The sequence below is a fragment of the Amblyomma americanum genome, chromosome 1 (assembly GCF_052857255.1).
Source record: "Amblyomma americanum isolate KBUSLIRL-KWMA chromosome 1, ASM5285725v1, whole genome shotgun sequence".
NCBI lineage: Eukaryota > Metazoa > Arthropoda > Arachnida > Ixodida > Ixodidae > Amblyomma > Amblyomma americanum.
Genome location: NC_135497.1, coordinates 232,266,727 through 232,291,550, shown reverse-complemented (window position 1 = coordinate 232,291,550; position 24,824 = coordinate 232,266,727). Strand labels below are relative to the sequence as shown.

The window sequence follows — 24,824 nt, the reverse complement described above, 5'->3', positions numbered from 1 at the left end:
GTCCGCCGCAGCGCGCGCCGCCGGACGTGACGTCACATGCAAACCATGTATAGGCGACCAAGCGTCCATACCGCGTACAAGACCTCAAAATTGCGCGTCGCTCATTTACAATTTTTTTTAATTCGCGTTTCTACGCCTCGGTGCGACCAGCGGGGCAGTGTTTTCGTCCGAATCCGCGCGCAACGCGTCATGCACTGCTCTTTACTTCAGCAGCGGACGGCTATCATTGGTTCGCCGCGCCAACTCTTTTTGAAATCACGCAGCAACCATGGCCGCGGCCGGAAGCTCTGCCCTCAAGGAACTCCCGCGCGCGTCGGCAGCCGGCGGAGGGGCCGAGTGGGTGTGCCGGCGGCGCAGCACTGACATTTTAATGTGCAAAAGTGACGAGAGGAGAAAAAAAGACGCGAAAACGCGGAAATTCAAATTTTAAGGACAGATAACTCAGCTTCCACGCAACGGAGTAGAAAAATTCTTGCTTGAGGATATTTGGGAAGCAGTGTCTTTGAACATCCTAGGCATGCGCAACATTACTTTGAGCACCTTTCAGTGCCCCTTTAAAGGCGAAGCTTAAGGGTCCTCCCATTTTTTTAGGTCACCATGTTCTTTCCTGGTTGGAAGCGGGTTTCAACACGAGGATTAGGAGCTCTTGAGGCGGAAAAGCCTCCGTCGTCATCGCCACATTCTAAAGGGGGATTAACACTGGTGAGTCTTCGCGCGACCGGTTTCGGTCAATAAGTTACGGTTTCCAAAGCACTAGGAAAGCAGGGAGCAGCGCAACAAGTCAATATAAACCTGTCGCGCGACCTCAGCGACTCGCCATTGTGAAAGGCGGGTTCACACGGGGGTATAGCTGGTCGCGCGACAGGTTAAAATTGATTTGCTACGCTCCGTCCCTCCCTGCTTTCCAAGTGCTTCGGAAACCATAACCAATGGAGCGAAATCAGTCGCGCGATGTTTGGGACTCCCTGGCCTTCTAACAGCTGACAACTGGCCACACGACGATGCCTGCCACCATCCCACGCGCCTCATGCTATCTCATCGACCCCTGCAAAATTATTTGTGTATACAACCTTTGTCCGCAAAGTTTCGAGACTGATCTATTTTCTTTACCAGAAATCATTCCCCAAAACAAATGTTTGTGCTAGTGTTCCTGTATATATGCTCCCTGCGGGAGAGCTGGTGCGTATATGCAACGCCATCTTTTCGGGCTAACCTGAGCTATTTATGTTAATTGCTCTGGCAGCCACTAGATGGCACTACACGTAAAGAATACTGTTGTATCGTAGTAATGATAATTAGCAATGAATCAGTACACGTAGCATACGGTCGAGCCGACCTGTATTCTCCTACTTCGTCGTCTTCTCTCCCCCCATGCGCGCGAGTGCATGCAGCGCACTTGCCACACTTCATCTTTATCACAAATACGTTGTCACTAGTCTGCGCATTCTACTGTAAGTGAATGTCGAGAGAAGGACGTCTACCTCGAACAGCGTGTAAACATATTCAGTATGAAGCTTGGCAAGACAACCACACAGAAGTATGAGCTCGTTCGTGACGCTTACGGCAAAGAGACATTATCGTGGGTGCGAGTTTTCGAGTGGCACAAGAGGTTCGCTTCGGGGAGAACTTCGGTAGAAGTCGACAAAAGGCAGGGGCGCCCTTCAACCACACGGAACGAAAAAACGTAGCTCGGATCAGGGAAATCGCCCAGCAAGTTCGCACCATTACAGACCGCATGCTATCAGATGATCTCGACATTAGTAAGACAACATGCAACCAAATTTTGCGTGAGAACTTGGAGAAACGAAACCTGAATGCCAGACTTAATTGTGCCGCACTCCCTCAAACATGACCAGAATGACATGCGGGCATCAGTGAGCTCTGATTTGCTCTCCGAGGCAGAGGATACTGCATTCGTCGACAGCATCATTGCTGAAGACGAAACATGGTGTTTTCAATACAATCCTCAAACAAAGAGGCAGAGCACGGATTGGCGGTCCACAAGCTCACCTGTGTCGAGAAAAGTGCGGCGACAGAAGACCAAACCAAAGACGATGCTGATAGTTTTTTTCGAGGCCAGAGGTGTCATACACAACGAGTACAGAAGACCAAACCAAAGACGATGCTGATAGTTTTTTTCGAGGCCAGAGGTGTCATACACAACGAGTTCGTCCCACAACGGCAGACGGTGAATCAGGACTTTTATATCCGCGTGCTCCAACACACGCATGATGCCCTGCGACGCCGTCGCCCTGACTTATGGGCACCTGGACAATGCAGCCTTCTCCACGATAACACATGGCCGCGCACTGCTCTCAGCGTGACAAAATTTCTCGCAAAGCAAGGCATTACTGTAATTCCTCATCCGCCATACTGGCCTGACCTCTCCCCATGCGATTTTTTTCCTATTTCCTCATGTGAAGAGAGCTCTGAAAGGTCGCTGGATGGGGAGCGTGGAGGCCATTCCAGACACCACGATAAAGGAGCTGACAGCTCTGCCAAAAGAAGCGTTTTCCAAAGGTTTCCAAGACCTAAAGAAGCCTTGGAAGCAGTGTATAGACTGTAAGGAAAATTATTTCGAAAGGGTGCTGCACAAATGATTTCAATGTTAAACGCATTTTTTTAATAGACTCAGTCTCAAAACTTTACGAACAAAGGTTGTATTGCTTCTCAACGATACTTTCTACCGGTCACCTCACCTCTTTTATTTTATTTCTCCATTCTTCCTGCTATTGTTTATTTCCGCTGAACCAGCTCAGGTGCTTCCGAAGCGATGGCATATGCTGAGGCTAGCAAGATTCTTATCTTTCCTTGTTATTTCGTAGTAAACCACATGCTTGCGTCGGCGGCACGCTCTGTCCCCCTCCCCGCTTCCGGCGCGCGAGCCATCGGCGCCGTAATCACGCCGCGTTCTCGTGAAAAAACCCGCCGCGGTGACTCTGATTAAGGCGCTTGGCTACTGAGCCCGAGTTCCCCGGTTTGAACCCGGCCGCGTTTCGATGGAGGCGAATCGCAAAGGCACCCGTGTGCTGTCTGATGTGGTACCGGTACACGCTAAAGATCCCGATTAGGCCAAAATTATTCCGGAGCCCCCCATTACTGTACCTCCTTCTTTAACTCCCAACTCCTCGGGCGTACCCGCCGCGGTGGCTGTGATTAGGGCGCTCGGCTACTGATCCTGAGTTCCCGGGTTCGAACCCGACTGCGGCGGCTGCGTTTTTATGGAGTCAAAACGCTAAGGCGCCCGTGTGCTGTGCGATGTCAGTGCACGTTAAAGATCCCGAGGTGGTCGAAATTATTCCGGAGCCTTCCACTACGGCACCTTTCTTCTCTCACTCTCCTTTATCCCTTCCCTTACGGCGCGGTTCAGGTGTCCAATGAAATATGAGACAGATACTGCGCCATTTCCTTTCCCCATAAACCATTATAATAACCGTTATAATAATGGTTTATGGTTATTATTAATATTATCATCCCTTGCGGCGCGGTTCGGGTGTCCACCGAGGTGAGAGACAATTTCTACGCCATTTTATTTCCTAAAAAAAAACAGCTCTTCAGACACCGTGCGCAAACGAGTGGCACATGTAGCAAGGAAAAGAAAAACAGAAAGAAACGGAGAAGGGACGCACGCAGCTAATCGTGCTTTCTCCCACCCTGCCCTGTTTAAAGTGAAAACCCTACCATATTTTTCGACTCGAGTGCGAGTTTACGGTGCCTCCTCGTTCGCTATAACCGAGTGGTGCGGGCAGAGTTGTTCGTTGTATCTGAAAAGTATCGCCATTACCCTAATACATATTTTGATTGTAGCACCGCCCTAGTGCGTACTGAGCGCTGGTTATAGCTGCGGCTCTTACAGGTGGGCTCGACTGTTAAGTTTTTTTACTACCAATTGGCGCCTGATAGCTGTTACACATTTGTAGCGGGCCGACAGTAGTAGTCATATCAACTTTTAGAATTTAGAAAATGTGATTACCCTCGGCGCTGTGGCTCAACAAGTTAGGGCCATTTCTCGCGCCATTGGAAAGCCGCGCGCCTGTGGGGAGCGCAAAGCGATATCAATCAAATTGCGTTGGTTAGGCGCTTGCCTAGCGGGCCGGAGTACCCGCGCGCGGCGGCCACGTTTCGATGAAGACGAAATGCGAAAAGCACCGGTGTGCATCCCAAGCTGGTCTAAATTACTCCAGAGGTCTCCACTATGACGACTCTTTCTTCACTCTCACCTTTCCCCCACAGTGCGATATAGGTGTCCACCAAGTAGCGAGCTACAGCGTCTTTCCTTTTAATAATAATAATAATTGGTTTTTTGAGGAAAGGAAATGGCGCAGTATCTGTCTCATATATCGTTGGACACCTGAACCGCGCCGTTAGGGAAGGGACAAGGGAGGGAGTGAAAGAAGAAAGGAAGAAGGAGGTGCCGTAGTGGAGGGCTCTGGAATAATTTCGACCGCCTGGGGATCTTTAACGTGCACTGACATCGCACAGCACACGGGCGCCTTAGCGTTTTTCCTCCATAAAAACGCAGCCGCCGCGGTCGGGTTCGAACCCGGGAACTCCGGATCAGTAGTCGAGCGCCAAAACCAATTTTTAAATCTCGTCACTCCGTGGAGGAAGGATAGTTAGGAGAGGCCATTACGCGACATTTTTTGCAGCCGGACGCGAGAGCTTCCCCCTCGCTAGTTGGCCGCAGTCTAAGCACGCTTGCACATGGGCAGTCGCCACTGCACTCAACGTTACGACGTTACTCTCGGCCGCGCCATTGCCCAGACTCCAAGTAGTCCTTGCGAGAGGTCGTGACGTCCAGGCACATTTTTTTTATCGAGTCACTCCGTGCCTCATGTACCATGCGACATTCTCTCCCCCCACGCGCTGGAGCGGCGAAGTAGAGGAGCGCGGGGAACAACGCAGTGCGGGCGGAAGAGTCAAGTGGTCCATGCGGCATAGTAACGCGATTTGATGGACGCCGCTTGGCACTCCCCGCAGAAGCGCGGTTTTCGAATGGCGTCAGAAATGGCCGAAATTTGTTGCGTCACAGCGGCGAAGTATTATCGAAATTCTAAAAACTGATACGGCTTTTACTAACGGCCAGCTACAAATGTTTAATTGCAATCATGCGCCTATCTGTAACAGTTAAAAAGGCAACCATTAGACACACCTTACTAGTTACCGATTCACCTGTTTTCTGATAACCGCCAAGACTGGTATTGCTATGCCACGAAAAGCCTCTCTTTATCCGAAAAAAAGTTTTATAATTTAGTGGCGGGCTTCCCTGAAACAACGTCGTAGATGCTTTGAACAAGCATCAGTAGACAAAAACATCATTCAGCGGGAAATGGCAAAACTTTGTCAGAAAAAGAAATAACGCAGCATTTTAAGTGCAGAAGAGTAAAGAAAATGTATCATAATACTCTGAAAAAAAATTTAATATGAAGGAAACACCTGCGCCCATGTCCAGTGTGTTTGTTTTGTTCCATCACTCTTCACGAGTGATGCAATCCTGCAACCATTCTACATGCCTCAAAAATATATAATCAACAGCCCCAATACTCGAGGAAGGTATCTGTAAAGATGTGATTACACCCTCTGAAAGACAGTTGCAACTATACTAAAAGGCATGACGTAGCTGGCAAGAAGGTCAAAGTAATAAATTTCTTCCCTCAGGAGCTGGACGCACGTGCTGTAAACGTGAATAGGGCTTTGCTGAATTCTCAATCTTCCAAAACCAGACTAATACAGCATTAACACACACCACTAGCAAATACTCTCACAAGACTACCAAAGCGAAAATTTGTCACAAAGCCTAATGCAATCATCATCAGCCTGACTACGCCCACTGCAAGGCAAAGGCCTCTTCCACATCTCTCCAATTAACCCTGTCCTTTTCCAGCTAACCACAATTACAATTACAATATGCCCAACCATGTGCTGAAGCCTACTTTTCGCAACTCAAAAGTGTAACACAAAAGCCCACAGGTGACTCCTAGAAACCTGGGAGAAGTCAACAAGAAAGAATTTCATTTTTCATAGCTCAATTCCTTGAGGAATGCGAATTCCATACATGTTCTAATCAACACTACTTACTCCTTCTTATGTTAATCACTACAACTGCATGAGGCATCAAGCATGAACACATACATTCACAGAATGACCAAAGCTAGACACAGGTTTTGGTCATAGATTTGTGTTAGCAGTATCAGATAATTGTAACAGTTAAAGCCCTTTAGATGTAAATAAGCCATTAGCTAGCTTGATACCTCCAGAGCTACCAATGCTGTGCCTTCACCCAGCGGCTGCTATAAAGCCATAAAAGCTGAGTCTCGTTCTACTAAGTTTATATGTATGGGTTTTCCACCAAATATGGGTGACTTCACTTTAAAGTTGATAAGTGAATCTATTAAAGCAATGCAAAAACAACTTAAAATTTAAAAGCTCTTAGTAGCCATAATTGTACCAACTCTCAAATCTATTACACGTGCTGTGGAAGACAAAAAAAATACAACAAACACATAAATGCACTATTGGAACTGCATCATGATGAAGCATTGATGCAGTTCCAATAGTGCATGTTCTGTAGTCTTTTGTCCTCCTAATGCGTGCTATGAATTTGAGAGTTGGTAAATTCATGGATACTAAGAGCTTGTAAATTTTAAGTTGTTTTTGCATTGCTTTAATAGACTCAATTCCCTAGGTTTGAATGCAGAGTACAAACTGTACAATATGCAACTTCCTCTGAGCAGCCGCACAAGTGAAGTATGAATGTCTAAAAGAGGATAAAGGGTGAAATGGCAGCAGCAATTGCTTCTTTGAAGGTAAAATGAAAATATGCAAGGTAAATCTGTATAAATACAAGAATTTTACAAAGCCTCACATACAATGTGAAACAACAGAGGCGTACCATTGTTGCGAAAGTCTGAGCATGCAATGGAAAAGTCAGTTAATGCCGAGACATTCAACAACCTGCACCGCAGCGAGGAGAGCATATGAAAGACAATAGCTGGGCTGTGAGTAATCTACTGATCAGTAAAATGGAGACTGGCAATTAAAAAATATCATATGTTCAGCATCTAGCCTAAAAAGAATGAGAGCACACGTCTCTTGGCAGGAAATTCTTTCACCTCTTTCGATGCAATTTTTTTATAATTATGAAGAACAAAAAGAGAACGTCAGAAGCTAAGGTTTCTTGGTGCCATTGAAGAATGCAACAGCAAACAAAAATGCATAATAGGAGGGGATGACTCCTGTGTTTGCTTCTGAATGCTTCAGGTTCCAGGGATGAATTCAGACACTAAAAAAATGGGATCATTTGAGCGGCTGTTGAAGGACCCAGACACATGGGCTATACAGACCTCAAGAACAGCCCCTCTTTGCAAAACAATTAGTATTTTCCTTATTCTCACACACAAAATGAACAAAAACAAAGTGAAAGCTCAATCCTCTTTGCAGGTACAAAATGGCAAGCACTGCCACAATGAAAAATTGAAACCAAATTGAAAGTGATGTGAAGAAGCTAGAACTGGGCTAGCTGGTAGAACGCAAGGGGCTCACAGTACAGGATAAATGCAATATGAGAGCAGAACCTACTTTTGCTACTCCTTTTTTTATCAGTGCACCCCTTATTAAAGAAACAAAGGCTACATTGCCACTTTGAAACAGCTGCAAAGCATTTGCTTAGTTTCGGTTGCCCCTGTTCCTCAGAAATATTTTGGCCGCTGAGTACGAGTAACTAACACAAGCATAACAATAGAAGACAGCAAAAGTGTTAGAAAGGATCCAAAACAAGAGGTTTGTGAAATTAACAATAAAAAATGCCTTCAAATCGAGAAGTAGCACTCATATTTCACTATTCCCTGCATCAACAATCCCAACAAGACCAAGAAGCCAATTTTATGCTTGGTATGTTGCGAGAAACAGGTCCACTACAAGCCATGGCAATTGCCTCTCTCTCTCTCCAACTGATGGCATACCGTGACATCCACACATTTTTTTCGAATAAAAGTTACAGCATAAACACGGAACTAGGAAAAAGTAGCAGCACAACCCTAACTGAAAGGAATTTGGTTACGAAGTAAGGCAAATCTCAATAAATCAATAAGACAGCCATCTGCAAGAACGGCAGCAGTCACAAAAAAATCAAGACGAACTCTCTTGCACAGAAGGCAACACAAACAATAAGCTCATTCCACTAAACCTTTTCTTGTAATGGTACGGGCAAGATACCAGACATCATGAACAAATAAGAATAAGAAAAATCATACCACGCTTTATTGTATATTACTATGAAGATTAAGAACGCACCTCCAGATGCACTCATACACAAGACCATGCAGAAACAGTTGTGCAATGCCTACACATTGGTACCATTCTACATGCACGGCCACAGTAGTACCGTTAGCATAAAGCGATAAGCACACAAGTGCCCCACTGTGGCCACATACACTAGATGGTGCAATTACAAGACTAGCTATTTTACAGACCATGGCTTCCAGGCTATATAAGACCTAAAAAGATAGCCAGGGGTGGTTCGGACTATTGTTTTCCTGCCAAGTTTGTTTTTCCATAAGAGTGCCAGTACCTGCAAGAATAAAAACAGCATTGCAGTGTTTATAACATCACAAGCGCATGCATATTCTTGCCATTTAAGCAGATCCAAGGACCAAAATGACAGAGCTTCAGGCTTTTCCAGTGAGTCAGCTGCAACTATTAAAGCTAGAGTGAAGGTGAAATTCTTACCAAACAGCATGGCACTACTGAGCAGTGCCTTCCTTTTTAACAAGAATGCTCTCATGGAAAACCACAATAAGCATAAATTTTGCATGCGGCTGGCAATAACAACCGGCTCATGCTCACTGGTGCAATGCATCATCACCCACCATGGCAGCTTATTGGCTGCAACATTTGGCTGCTCAGCTTAAGGACACAGGACTGAATCCCAGCCACAGTGGCCATATTTTGATGGAGGTGATGTGCAAGAACACCCGTGTGTTGTATCATGTCAGTTCATATCAAAGACCGATTCCAAGGCATTTTCTGAACATCCAGGTGACAATCATGTCACATTCGTTAGAGTCCCCTCATTCTGGTGCCAAAGAAAACATTTTTCAAAATGGCGAGTAGAAACTTTTTAAAAGCGCAAAATCCAGGAAACCGAAACCGGTCATCAACCAAATGATGACTTCTGGACAGACCATCCTATGACATCATGGGTACTGTCACAAAAACCTGTCGTGCCTGCTTTGACTGGCCAAACAGGCGACTGCACATTTGTCTGAAATGACCAAATGCCAGTTCAATATTGACTTCTTCAGCAGAGTGAATATTGATGGCCACGCATGCATGCAGTGACGTCAGGCACGCAATGCAGCCTGTAGAAATCTCCCGAAGTGAGGTCACGAAATCGGAAATTTTAAAATTCATTTGCGACGCAAGAAAACATATCTCGACTGTGAAACTTGCCACAAAGGACCAGAAAAACTGCAGAGAACATAATGTGAAAGTTTCAGCAAGATGAGAGAGGTAGGAAAAAATGTCTGAGATGCCCTTTAAAGATCCTCACCTGGTCAAAATTAATCTGTAGCCATCCACTGCAACATGACTTACAGCCCATGTGCAGTTTTGGGATGTTAACCCCCCCCCCCCCCATAACATGCACCACCACCTTAGTTCTTGATTTCATTAGGAATTTATATAACTGATATGTTCTAATCAACTTCCTTTGTCTTTTTGCACTATGTTACAAGCGACATCAAGTACGAGCACAAATGAAAAAGGGCTGGCTCCATAAGCACAATGCCACACGCAAGGCCCCTAGTTTCCTGTAATACTACAAAACATCGCAGATGTAAGCATTTTTCACTGAATCGTATGTTAGTAGCCCCATTCTTTTTTAGTGCTATTGTTTTGGACATCGATAGAAACGACAGTATGATGGGAAAATGACTTTTCTACCTTATCTGAACAAATGATGCGAGGGTGGAGTCAGGAAACTGAAAAATTTTAAGACAATTAGTATGATTATACTGCACCCTCAAACTGTTCACGCAGATAGACCACAGCCAAGTTCCCGCTCAAGAAACACATATGGCATGCTACAATATGGAAGCAGTGGACATCATTTATTTTATTCATTTACAACATACTGTTAGCCTCATCCTGGAGGAGTTAGCGATGCTTCAGATGCACGTGCCATAACTGAACAAAGCCAAGCTTCCAATACTTGTATGCACACAGCCTGCCACACAATAGCAGCCACCATAGCTTGTGTGCTGCTGCTACTCGGTGTTTCGAGCTGCCCAGTCTTATGTCATCTAGCGCTCCTCTGATTTCCAAACTCCAGTTAACTCTTCCAGTGCATTTTCCTTCTCAACGCCATGCACCATATTCTTTCCATATCCATTGCCGCCTTCTCCTTTGCACTTGCAAGCGAGTCGCTTTGCCTCCAAGGTGATTAAGAGGCTGACTTCTCCTCAGCAGCTCTCAAGCCAGGTGGGGAAGGTCGCTTTAGTCACCTTGAGAAGCTCAGAAATAAAAAAATAATCATACTATATTCATGCCTTTGTTCCGAATATAATAAGAGGTGCATTCTAAAGAATTATTTGATGTCACCTGCGAAAATTCGCAGATTTTTGTTCTCAATTTGCGGAATATAAATTTTTTTTGCCGCAGCAAGTTAGGGCCTTACCCATGCATGGCGCAGGTTTCTAGACATGCTCACAGAATCTGTCTCATTCTTCAACTTGCATTAGCCCAAAAATACTAAATATAATTGTAGACAACTATTTATAACACTAGCTACAAGTTATTAGCTAAATTATAGTCTCTGCATCAAAGCACCAATCAACACTATTTTTCATGCCCAGCATCTCCTGTGAAATGCCATTAGAACCGTCCCTAGTCCATTCAGCCTAAGCATATGGTTCACTGCAGAACAGCTGGCTAAAGCACCTTCATTCATACCTAATGACTTCAGCACATCACTATGACTAGTTTCATTAAACATAGGCATTATAAGAGACGAAAGAGTGCAGAACATGCACACTGTTGAAACTGCATGAATGAATGATCCACAACGAAACCCGTCACCACAGCGATAAGAATGGCACCAGTTCTCCCCTTTCTCATGCACAAAAACGTTTGTCTCACTTCCGTACAACCCATTTCAATTCGCTGGCTTCGAGTGCTGAAGAGAGCACAAATCCTTGCTTGGACACCATGCACACACCAACAGATAATTGCCCCTTTAAGCATGAGCACGAAATGAACAGGTCCAGCGCCATCTCAGTATTATAGAGTGCTGGGCCACCAGGTGTTGCTTTCACGCAATTTGGGCAAATGTTTTGTTCTTCACATCTGTAGTTTTCTGAGAGCACCACATAGGTCTAATACCGTACAGAGTAGAAGGGTTTGTGTAAGGGGTTTAACGTCCCAAAGCGACTCTGGCTAGTACACAGAAGGGATAGCTAACTTAAAGCTTTTGAGGAAAATTCTTCAGCCCTAAATACGAAACTAAAAAATGAAACTGAATTAGCACTACATACCTAAATTGTATTGACGGGGGGCACAATATTTCTTGCAAAAATACACACAGATACACATGTGCGCAGTCAGAACCATGCCAAATGTTCATTTCGAGTAATCTTTCTTCGCGTTATTGTCACAGCTCTGCCTACAACTTGTGCGCGTGCACTTTCTCTGTGTTCCCCAGGTCAGTGAAGTTTTTGTTTGTGTCTAACATTTACCCTCTTTCATCATATTCGTCCTCTGGTTTCCATGCTAGAAAATCGTGTCTTAAGCAATGGCTGGTCTTATCATCAAAAACGCTTTTTTGAACACATGTGAACACGTTCACGAGAATATGCGCAACTGCATTTCAGGTATACTTCATGGTACAAATTGGATGCTAAAGGGAGGGTAGAACATGATATGACTGTAGAGTAATAGGCAATTTGAAGTTAAAGTGATAGGATGTAGAACTATATACAGGAAAGCTGGGAAAGCATTTGTAAAAGAAAGCAAAAGAGGCAAAGGTTTGTTGCAACAGTCCATGAACACGCAGCACATATGATGGCAAATGCCAAGACTACAATAAACTGCACTACAGAGAGGACAGCAGGCAAGCAACAATGGTTAGACATGAGTAATCAAAGTGCAACTCTACACTTCAATCAAAATGTCAGGAGACAGGCTTCCGACCTAAAAAACATATTTAGCAAGGACTTTATATGATAAGAGATAGTTCCAGTGCCAAAAAACAAGGTCTGATAATGAGCTGAGCACTATAAATACTAGAGACTTCTGTTCACTGCACAGCATTCATAGTGTGTAGCTGGTCTTCAGTCTGCCTCTTAGTAACACTGGTTCCAAGTCACCATGCTTAAAGTAACCAACCAGCCCCACTTCAGGGCTCTTGTCCCTTCTAACATGTTTCTATTTTCAATTTTTTTCATGCAAAAACACAACAGAATGTGCCAATTCAAGATTACTCTACAATGTAGTAGAGTACTACAGAGAAAAAGGGGGGATAATGCCAGAGTGGACTGAAGGGATGAATTTAAACACCAAAAAGTTGTCCATGCCAACTAGCTTCCAAGGACTGCATTCATTTGAAAACTGTCTAGATTTACAAAACAATTTGTATCTTGGCTGTCAACACATACGAGATGCACATAAAAGAGTACAAACTATAACTCCTTTTAGATATAAGACAATGTGCACTATGAAAAAGAAAAAAGAATAAAGTCTCATTTGCCACTACCAAATACAAAGCATGTAGTAGACAAGAAATATGTAATTCCTTTCTTTCATTTCCACTGTTACTGATAACTGCTTGAACACTGGACATAGGTAATAAAAAAACCTGCCACCAGAAGACAGCAATATTTGTTCGTTTATGCATGTTCGTTTATGCAAAAAATAGTATGCATGATGTGATCTTAACAGCATTCCATTGCCACTAAAATTAAAATGTAGATTTTATCCAAGATTCTGAGAGAAAGGACTCTTAAAATTCAGGCCCATTTTATCCCTTCAAGTGTTTACATTCAGCAATGCCTACATAATCATTTGCTTCGAAGTTCAAAGAATAAGTATGATGTCAAACGAAATAGCTGGACAACATTATATGAAAATAATTTGATTAGATTGCAGGATAATTACAATGAATGAGCAAGAGGGCCATTTATGTTGTGTTTTGTAGGGTGTTATGGCACATAGGGAGAGCCATTTATGAAAATAACAGCACGAATAGTGCAAAAAAGGTAAAAAATTCCACACATTATGAAAAGACAAGGAAAACAATCACACCATGCTCTGTCGTACAGCATCAGAGGTTAAGTCCAATGCTTTTAAGTGCAGTTGTACATTTGATTTTACAAATACAATCGAGCAATTACTAGCTTCCTATAGCAACAAAGCTCTGCAAACACCCTTGGCACAAATTGATGTTAGCTGACACACGCCCAACTGAATTGTTATACATGAGATGATGTAATCACCAAACAAAATGTTGTACTGATTATGACTTCCATGCTATTACGTGCCTATGACGAACAGTTGCTTTGAAGAGACAATCACGAGAAAACTTTTCCTTTAGCTTCTCGACGTCAATTCTATAATGTCTGCAAGAATTAAAAGCTGTGCAGCGCAAATATGAATGTTACATGCAGTGGAGCTTAAGCACTCCGAGCATTTGACATGGACATTCTGGACACTCATCACCTCTCACGAAAGTAGATTCATGAAGCATCTTTCATGGCATCACTGTAGACTGCCTATTTTGAGAAGAATGTGGGATGCTAAAGCTAGCACCCATTTTATCATTTTGCTGCCATTAATCGATGGCTCATGCTTAGCAGTGTAATATAGCATTAACACTGTTCCTTCCACCAGAGTTTCCTACAGTTATCGGTATGTCTAGAGTGTTTTAATAAATGCCACCACAACTGCCTTCTCAACAACAGTTTCTCCAAGAGTAACCCCTATAAGAAATTGATGCCTGCACTGCCTAAAAGCCCGAGAGCTCAAATGACTGCATAGACCATAGAATATGTGAACTATTTTGCCTATTCTGAACTGCCTCCTCAGTAATGCAGTGGTGCCGTTTATGAGTAGTAAAGTCTAGTGAACCCTTGCTGTCTTGGTGTCAGTAACGGATTCAGTATGTCCGTGCTGATGCAGTTTTGAGCATACTGGTTGTGCAGTGTTGACAAGAGATCTCACCACTGCGGACAAACGTATGCACAGTGCCATTCTCTCTGAACTCTCGACAGTCTTTGCAGGAGTTTGATAAAGCACACAATGCTCATGTGTTGCCGCACATGCAGTACTCTCATGCGCAGTGCACAACAAGCAGTTAAATTTTCTCAATACAGCACGCTAATATAGTTAGAACTCTGTAGATTACTTTTGTGGGAGGGATCACATGTCAAACAAAATGCCTTAAATCGCATGCAAACTAAAATCTTTTGAAGAGACAGCCTTAGCCATAATAAAGCTAACTGCTTCTATGGCTAAGCATTTGAGGAGACTTCAGTCTTGTTATCAGAGGAAGTTTGAAAGAATGCAAAATTTGACACTGGACTTTTGTAGCTTGTAAAACACCGAGCAAAACTAAACTTAAACTAAACTCTGAGAACATTAAAGTTATGAGCATGCTCACCCAGCAACAGAGTAAGTGGGAATTTAGAATGTAGCACCCTTCAGACATTGTACTTTTAGTAGAGAATCCAATAGGCAGTTTTAGAAAACAAAAAAGGTGAGGGGGAGACCATTAGTTGGAATGAAAGAGAAGCATAGAAAACAGAAGGATGTTTTCATACAAGGATAGAATAATGATTATTATCCGTCGATGGGTGGCAGATTTTCAATGAAGCATTAAAAATGCTTCAAGAAAGGAATAATTTCGAATCCCTCCAAGAAAGAACAGAAAAAACGCACCTATTTAAGAACAAACTGCCATGCAATTCATCTGTGAGCAGTTGGGAGAAACCTTCGTATAGTGCAAAAGGCATAGGCACTATGACCATGACAAGGAGGATAATATATAACAAATAAACAGATGGAAATAAGGAAAAAAAATAAATTATGTGTGGGTGCCAGGTTTGAAACCAATGAGGCTATCAGTTTTCAAGCCAGAAATGAATCCAGAAAATGTGCTGAAAGTTCAGTGGCAGCTCTGAGCGAGCTCACACTGCCGTCCACTTATAAGTACACTTGAATAAGAACATCGCAAAAAAAGGCATAAGCTGCCAGGCACACTGGCAGCATATGGTGAGAAAAGGTTAGCATAAGATCTATTAATGATGCAAAACAGAATGAGCACAGTGCTCAATTAGTTCTTAGCAGGCAGTCATATCCAAATATGAAAACGAAAACAATTTGGTGTCTGCTTCCAGCATACAAATAGATAGCAAAAAAGAATACATGTTAGGCATAGAGCTTTATCTTTACAAGGGTTATTACAGACATAAATTTTCAGGAATATGGTGCCTGTATTCCTGGCCTATATAAAAAGAATGCCCCCTTTGCTGCACTACTCTTGGATATAAATTATCAGCCTTTATACACTACTGACTAACAAAGGCAGACATTTAACCTTAATGACAAATTCATCCTTTGTACTCAACCGAATGATCATGCTTCCACTCATGGCTATTGCAATATAGACACAAACCCTTCATATAACAGCACACAATGCTAGGCAGAAGGCATTCCTTATAGTGTATGCCCCTTGAGTGTTGATTTGTGCAATGGGTAAATGCTTTTTAGATATTTGTCTCTGATTGCATGACAAACAACACTCATCCAGTCTTTCCCATGTAACTGTGTAGCTTGCTGCATAGAGCTAAATCTACTGAAGGGGAGCCATATCCACCAATTTTGCAGAAGCAAAACGCTTGATGACCACCTTCCTCCTTGTCTTGGCTTCAGACATATCGCTAGGTGATGCTGCTCCCGAGTAGGTAAGTAGTGAAAAAAAGTCTGAAAAAAAAGCTGAAATGTTCAATTTACAATGGGCATTAAAGATTACTTTGCTTTTTTTACTTGCGTCACATCCTGACCTTGAAACGCTGCCAAATGATACACTGCTAGCCTCATACTACTGTCAGCTACGTGTTAGAGCACAAGTACCTATACCCAAGCAGTTACATGCAGAAGGCTAAATTTTGTATCACTAACAAGCTACTTTAGGTAAAAAAAAAAACAGCATATGGCAACGAATTGTAAAGGAGAATATCTCACACAAATCCTGCCTATAAAAAATATAGTGATTCTTCAGTGTTTTTTAACCTCAATTTCCTGCTCTTATAGTTTAGTCACATATCTGAAAAAAAAATTAAACAGCAAGACATGCATAAGGTTACTAGAATGAACGGTAGATATAACTAGTGCATTCTTGACAATGCTAACTGCAGTGGTAAAAAGGAAAAAAAACGAGCACACGAAACGATGGACAGTACCGAGAATGAAAATGTAGCATGACCAATGAGACTGCACTGTCCACTACGTCGACATCAGCATGCTGCATCAGTTGTATCTACAACCCCTTTAACCATAGTTTTTCCTCTCTTAAATGAAACCTGTGCTATAGCCTTTCGCATAAGATATTTTGCTGCATGAACACTGCACTGTTAGGAAGCTACACTGCCTACAGCTACATAGCGGAACTAAATAAAGCTAGTGGACAAATCCTTGCTGAGGACAACTATCTGTCAGCTGAAATGCACTGCTACTGGAATTCATATACACGACCCAAAGAGAAACACTGCACGGGCAGAGCGCAATTTTTTTTTTCTTTACGATCAAAATGCGGGAGTGAAGCACAGCGGGAGTGAAGCACAGTAGCAAAGAACGGCCTGAGTAGCCGCTGTGAACTGCCAGTAAAATCTGGCCTAAAGCCGATGTCGAAACGGCGCAAATGACAACCGGACAGGATAGTGCAGTTCCCTGTCAAAGGATGCGTGTGAAGCACTTTACAAATCAAATGACAGCCTGCTAGAAAGTTGCGCTAGTAAAACCATACGTGAAACTCGCATATTTTCACAAGTGGACGCCGGCAAAAATAGCTCCTGCGGCGGTAACGCGTGTGACCGGAATGCAGGGCCTAGCGATTGCAAGACTGCAAACACTCATTCAGAGCCTTGTATGCTGTTCTACAGTTCGCGTATCTACATGGGAACATGGCCGAAGCCTGCCTGGCGTTGCATGTCTCCTCGCCCAACGTCCCCTCTCCTCCTCCTCCCCGTTCCTTCCCTTTTTTTCTCTTCTTTCTCTCCTCTTTTACATCGTTTCACTCGCCCCTTCGGCAGACAGCACCCCTCCTCCTCTACATCGTTTCGGGGGTGGGGGGCAGTGGCGATGCCTTCCCTTCTGTCCTTTCAGGGTGAAGACACCGCTACTTGCGGGGACATGCTGAGTTTCACCCTCTTGTTCAGGTGCATTGAGCGCAATGCGGCGGCGCGCCATTTTGAAGAAAAACCTGCAGCTGCCGCGAGGAATTCAGAAATTTTGGTGTTCAACGTTGACAGAGTGGTACCACAGATAGTTTAAACAGTGAATCGGAGGTAGTTACTCTAAAGTAGACTCTTTCGCAGCTAACCTGCCGATAAAGTCGGCGCCTTATGAACAGTCGGTGCACTAATGCGTGTTGGTTCTCTTCTGTAGAGTTTATTCTGAGCAGTGTTCCTTCATAACAGCTTTCTTACAACTTGCGCAGCATATTCTAGTGCAACCTTTTGACCCGAATACTCTCCACTTCAATTACTTTTCCAACAATCAGGATTACTTATTTCGAGCTGCAGTTGCATATTGGCCAAAGGTTGCCATTCAGGCAGCTTTTCGTTCACCGTGAAATCAATGCGAGAAGGTGCGTTTCATGGCTGCTAATTTAAACAATTATGAGGATGTAAAGATAAGTAGCATTATCCCTCCGTCCCAAGCAGAAATTGTTCTGAAAAACAAGCGTTTCGCATGCCTTACCTCTCATACTTTGAGGTTTACTGTTGTTCACACAGTCTGGTTTGACCTGCAATTGGCATTTTTACGGCGCGCGCTGTCGCGAACAAAGCAAAATAGCCGGGTCATTTCAATAGTGCGGGCAGAACACCTGGGAACACAACAGACCCTCATAACTTGGTCTCTGACTGCTGCATCACGCACACTACGAGCTCACTTGAAGCAAAGGGGCGTGGCCTGTTTTCGGCTCGGTTTTGCAAGTTTTGTGCGTTCTTCGCCGCCTTTCTTCTTCAGATTAGAAGCCCGTCGTCGTCGTTACGCATCGCGGCCTTTCTTCTCCCGATTACAGCCGCCTCGGTACATACCGCACATTCTGCGCCACAGTGCCAAAAGTCGCATGTTTTGACCAGAAGCGCTTGCACTTGTGCGAGTGCTAAAACCTGCCAGGCCCCATCAAAAGTTGCCGAGCGGCTTTGGCTTCCCAACCTGATCGTAAAGGTGTTTCGCAATAAGGCAGCCGTATTATTTCTGCGCTCTTGTGGGTAAGCGCGTATGTGAAGCTCTCGTCGTAGCTTTTTGTTGAGTTTACTATTTCTTTTATCTTAATGCCACGAAGGCAGGAAGGCTCTCCTCTCTCCTCCTTTGCGCCAGCTCACTACGAATATCCTGGCGCCAAACCCATCTTCTGTGCGTCAGTAAGCAAAGAAGCCGTGGCTGCGTGACGTGAACGCAAGGTGGCTTTTTTTCTCCAGTAACGGTTAAAAGCGACTGTTATCCAGTAACAGCTAGCTAGTCGTTTTTGAAGATTTTTCTTCATGTTTTGAAAGGAAACAGAAATTGTTTAGTAAAATTTGTCCTCGAATAAAGCGACTTAATCACTACGAATTAGGAAGATGTCATCGCATCGCATCGTCAGTCTACGTGCAGTCAACACCATCCAAAGGGAAACACAACCATTTGCATTGTTTTGTTGTGGTACAAGCCACTAAGGAAAGCAGTTCAGAAAATATGACCATTTGGCTTCAGACGTGTCCTCCGCTTTCTACTCTAGAGCAGTGAGGTGACAAGTTACTTGGAAGAGAAATTTGACATTATTATGGGGAATTTTTCACATACGGTGCAGCAACAAGACAGTATGAGCTTTGGAAAATTGTTGTCGTGAGTTCTTCAGGCGAATACGCAGTAATTAAAATTTATTGCCGTGAAGTAACGGCAAATTAACGAGTGGTGCTTTTTTTCGGTAACGGTAATGGTAACGCGTTACCATTTTTTTTCTGGGGAATGTAGGGCGGTAATGGGTTACTTTTTTTTAGCCTAACAAGTAACGTATTTTGTTCCTTTTTTTCCGGTAATGCCTACAACACTCTTTATACCTCGTTATCACAATTGTTTTTATGACGTAACACAACTATTCTTACGTCGCCGCGCACGTGGAAGTGTGTGGCGCGAAAAGACTGTACCAAGTGTCTGCGCAAAGGCGACTGGGTGTAGAGAGAGGAACTCGAGTGAGAGACATTGGTAAGCATCATGCTTGCCCTGTCAAAGTGCGATTGGTGGCCCTGAGAGGGACCATTGAAAAAAAAAAAGCTGCCAAAGCAGCTTTGAGTCTTGGAGGGGGTCGAATATGGCAGGAAAATGGCCCACTTCACATTGGGTAGTGCCGTGCAATGGCCTCCACGAGTCGCAAGAAGGGGTCGCTGCAGCGCTGCCTTCCGTTCAAATGACTGCCACCACACCCACCCGAAGTAAGACTCAGTGAGTTTTGGGGTGAGCTTGCGCCCACTCCTTATGAGCTGGGCCTTAACCTTCTGCCAGCAACCCTCAATGTGCTACGTGTGGGTGCCGGTTGTGGGGTCCACAAAGTTCGTGGAGTGGTTAACGGTCTTGTGAGACAGGCCCATGGAGACGCCGTTCCCGTCAACCAGTCCTGGTACGCACCGGTAAGCGGCCCACGCGTCGCTGCTGCTGGTGGTCCCTAGGAGAACGTTTGCAGCGATTATGGTGCCCAGGGTTGCCGCGTCTCTTCGTTCTACATTGAACAGGCGCAGCTCCTTTGTGCACAGAAAATATACCAAAAATCCATGGCCCTCGGGCGCCGCCGCCGCCGTAGTTGTTCTGGCGATGCGGCGGCACGTTGTCGCCAGCCATAAGCCGGCCGCGGTTGTATTTTCGCCTACCTCTCATAAGGCATTCGTCCACCTGAATCTGGCATCAATCAGCGCCTGCTCTTTCAACACCGTCGAATTCAAGTTTGGAGAGGTCCTGTGCACCTCCGAAGAAACGCAAAGAACCATCTTGAATACTGCGAGTGTTGTTTTTTCTTGCACAAACTTCAAAGTTCTGTTATTTACATTGCAACCTCTGGGCGCCTACGACAGTGCAGTTAAAGGGACGGTGAGGAGAACTCTTATCATTTTTTTTTGTTAGCAAAATCTGATAGTTCGGCATTTTATGGCTTTGTTGCCGCTTGTTCGGGAGCGAAAGGTGCACTTATTTCAAAGAAATTTGGATTCGAGAAACCAAAACTACTTGTTGGGCGAGTTGGTGCTCACGATGATCCATTACAGTGCGACAGACGGGACAGAGAAGAAGAGACGCAACACAGAGCGCTGACTCGCAACTAAAAAGTTTATTGACCGCCAGCCAGTATAAATACTGCCCTGGTGGCCGGGAAGGATACAAGCACGCTTGACGCGCGACATTCAACATCGCCAGTACATCAGTAGCGGTGATATTTCCCACGTATCACTCTTACCTGTTGACACGTGCCTGATGTACTGGCACATGTCAACTCAAGTTCCTCACTCGAGTTCCTCTCTCTACACCCAGTCGCCTTTGCGCAGACACTTGGTGTAGTCGTTTCGCGCCACGCACTTCCACGTGCGCGGCGACGTAAGAATAGTTGTGTTACGTCATAAAAACAGTTGTGATAATGAGGTATAAACGGTGTTGTAGGCATTACCGGACAAAAAAGGAAGAAAATACGTTACTCGTTAGGCTAAAAAAGAGTAACTCGTTACCACCCTACGTTACCCACAAAAAAAAGGTAACGCGTTACCATTACCGTTACCGAAAAAAAGCACCACTCGTTACTTTGCCGTTACTTCAAGGCAATAAATTTTCATTACTGCGTATTCGCCTGAAGAACTCATGACAACAATTTTCCAAAGCTCATACTGTCTTGTTGCTGCACCGTATGTGAAAAATTCCACATAATAATGTCAAATTTCTCTTCCAAGTAACTTGTCACCTCACTGCTCTAGAGTAGAAAGCGGAGGACACGTCTGAAGCCAAATGGTCATATTTTCTGAACTGCTTTCCTTAGTGGCTTGTACCGCAACAAAACAATGCAAATGGTTGCGTTTCCCTTTGGATGGTGTTGACTGCACATAGACTGCCGATGCGTTGCAATGACATCTTCCTAATTCGTAGTGATTAAGTCGCTTTATTTGAGGACAAATTTTTCTACACAATTCCTGTTTCCTTTCAAAACATGAAGAAAAATCTTCAAAAGCGACTAGCTAGCTGTTACTGGATAACAGTCGCTTTTAACCGTTACTGGAGAAAAAAAGCCACCTTGCGTTCGCGTCACGCAGCCACGGCTTCTTTGCTTACTGACGCACAGAAGATGGGTTTGGCGCCAGGATATTCGTAGTGAGCTGGCGCAAAGGAGGAGAGAGGAGAGCCTTTCTGCCTTCGTGGCATTAAGATAAAAGAAATAGTAAACTCAACAAAAAGCTACGACGAGAGCTTCACATACGCGCTTGCCCACAAGAGCACATAAATAATACGGCTGCCTTATTGCTAAACACCTTTACGATCAGGTTGTGAAGCCAAAGCCGCTCGGCAACTTTTGATGGGGCCTGGCAGGTTTTAGCACTCGCACGAGTGCAAGCGCTTCTGGTCAAAACATGCTACTTTTGGCAGCGTGGTGCAGAACGTGCGGTATCTACCGAGGCGGCCATAATCGGGAGAAGAAAGGCCGCGATGCGTAACGACGACGACGGGCTTCTAATCTGAAGAAGAAAGGCGGCGGAGAACGCACAGAACTTGCAAAACCGAGCCAAAAACGGGCCACGCCCCTTTGCTTCAAGTGAGCTCGTAGTGTGCGTGATGTAGCAGTCAGAGACCAAGTTATGAGGGTCTGTTGTGTTCCCGGGTGTTCTGCCCGCACTAGTGAAGTGACCCGGCTATTTGGCTTTGTTCGCGACAGCGCGCGCTGAAAAAAATGCCAATCGCAGGTCAAACCAGACTGCGTGAACAACAGTAAACCTCAAAGTATGAGAGGTAAGGCATGCGAAACGCTTGTTTTTCAGAACAATTTCTGCTTGGGACGGAGGGATAATGCTACTTATCTTTACATCATCATAATTGTTTAAATTAGCAGCCATGAAACGCACCTTCTCGCATTGATTTCACGGCAAACGAAAAGCTGCCTGAATGGCAGCCTTTGGCCAATATGCAACTGCAGCTCGAAATAAGTGATCCTGATTGTTGGAAAAGTAATTGAAGTGGAGAGTATTCGGGCCAAAAGGTTGCACTGGAATGTGCTGCGCAAGTTGTAAGAAAGCTGTTATGAAAGAACACTGCGCAGAATAAATGCTACAGAAGAGAACCAACACGCATGAGTGCACCGACTGTTCACAAGGCGCCGACTCTATCGGCAGGTTAGCTGCGAAAGATAGTCTACTTTAGAGTAACTACCTCCGATTCACAGTTTGAGCTATCTGTGGTACCACTCTGTCAACGTTGAACACCAAAATTTCTGAATTCCTCGCGGCAGCTGCAGGTTTTTCTTCAAAATGGCGCGCCGTCGCATTGCGTTCAATGCAACTGAACGGGAGGGTGAGACCCAACATGTCCCCGCCGGTAGCGGTGTCTTAACCCTGAAAGCGGCGCTGGCCCATCGAGGCATCCTACGCCGAGCTGGCATCATGCAGCGCTGGAGATCCCGAGGGGACGGGTGGTCGAGAGGACAGAAGGGAAGGAAGCGCCGCTGCCCCCCCCCCCCCCCCCCAAACGATGTAGAGGAGGAGAGGCGCTGTCTGCCGAAGGGGCGAGTGAAGCGATGTAAAGGAGGAGAGAAAGGGGATGAGCGGAGAGGAGAGGTGACGTTGGGCGAGGAGACATATGCAATGCCAGGCAGGCTTCGGCCGGGAACATTACCACACAAGGGTGATAATACAAGGAATATAAACTTACCACTACATCGGGAAGGACAGCTCCAACGCCAAGAACCACAGAGCTCGCAGCATTGCACGCCAGTGCACTTGGCTTGCCTTTCCTTCAGTACAGTGCTCTAGAATCAAGGTTCTAGTTCTAGAGCACTGTACTTTCAGGGTATCAGGGACCAGCCCACCTTGCCGGATCAAGCCACCATAATCCAAGGAATTGGATTGGCTGCAAACAGCTGATATTGATGCTTTTGACGATGCGAATAGGGCTTTCGCTCCCCAGCATCTGGTTGCAACGCTGGCTGGCTGAACCCTTGCTCTCTCAATTATAGATTCATACGAAGCTGGCGTAACGCAACCTTCTTAACGCTGTGTGGAAGTGGAGCTCCATACCTTTCAGTTTTCGCATCTACAGACACGGGCATAATATTATGGAGCACGTTTCGTCGATCAAACACCTCTCACACCTTACCCACCGTAAAATTGGAGGTGCAGCCTTGGTCAAAAGTCTTAAATCAACAGCGTTCAGCGGCAGCGAAATGAATGTTCCTAGAATGCTCCGTATAGCGGATCATTGAAAACGCCAGTCAAGCAAGGAGCTTCTCTACCGCAAAAAGAAACCAAAGCCTTCTGCTAGCATTTCAAGATCATTCGCTCTTGTATAGTGCCGTAATGGCTCTTTTATGTGGCTGAAGCGAAAACCCCTATTAAGACTTTTGACCAAGACTATACGTTACATATACAGTAGGAGCCGCTAGTAATTAGCAATATATCGCTAGTGCTCCCGCGTATAAGCCCAGCTACCTTCATGATTTTTCTACGGAAAGCATTGCGAAAAATTCAAAAGTCGAAGCCTGTTCTGTATATCGATAGGCAATGACACGTAGGCATGCGGAACGGTCGTACTTTTTCTAGTGCGAAAGCACTCCTTCTCAGCGAAAGCCGTCGTATAAGTGAAGCCTCCTGCAGCGTGGCAGACACGCGGCACTCAAGAAATCAAGCGATTAAGAAATTAAGCCCTTATCCTTTCTTACTAATGCTCCCCCTTTGTTTGCCTCTCCCTGCCCTCTCTTTTCTTTTATTCCCGCTAGCCGCAGCTCAGAGGCTCAGGTACTTCAGGTTTCGATGGCAGATGCCACGGCTAGCAAATACTTTGTATCCATTATTATTTTATTAATAAATAGCCGCTAACAAATTAAGCCGCCGGCGTTATTGGATTTATTGGCATTGGCGTTGTCAGCATTGCAGATTCTTGAGGAAAGGAAAGGCGTACTAGGTAGGATCCCTGGCCCATTGGACATCTCAATCGCCTCAATGGCACTCTGAGCTATTCGGGGCGGTGGTGTCCACCTGCAAACAAAAAAAAAACTTGCTTTCGTGGGGTTCTGCAAGGTAACTGACTTTTCAGCCTAGTTCCAGCAGTTGCTGGTTCCAACAGCTATTGTCTCAGCAGTTGTTGGGAATGCGCCAGTAACCCAACACAGTGCGAACCAGCAGATTCTCAGTTCAAAATTTTCACCTGGGTATAGAAATGCAAAAACCGCCACCCATTTTTTTTTCATGCAAAAAGTTGGCAACACAGTTTTCATTTTTAGTTTTGTTTCATCTGCGCACGCGTGGCGACAGTTCTGCACTGTTCTACCCGGGTTACAACCCGGCCGCTGCGGCACCGTTTGTATGGAGGCGAAACGAAAGAGCTCGTAT

General features: G+C 44.8%; 1 protein-coding gene across 1 annotated transcript in view; it reads right to left on the bottom strand.

Moving 5' to 3' along the window:
• The window catches only part of LOC144114774 (uncharacterized), a 28,234-nt gene extending 4,930 nt beyond the window's left edge, over nucleotides 1–23,304 (bottom strand). Inside the window, exon 1 of the mRNA XM_077648726.1 lies at nucleotides 23,149–23,304. The gene's annotated coding sequence lies outside the window, so the exon portion shown is untranslated. The remainder of the gene's footprint in view (nucleotides 1–23,148) is intronic.
• Between the last annotated feature and the right edge of the window lie 1,520 nt (nucleotides 23,305–24,824).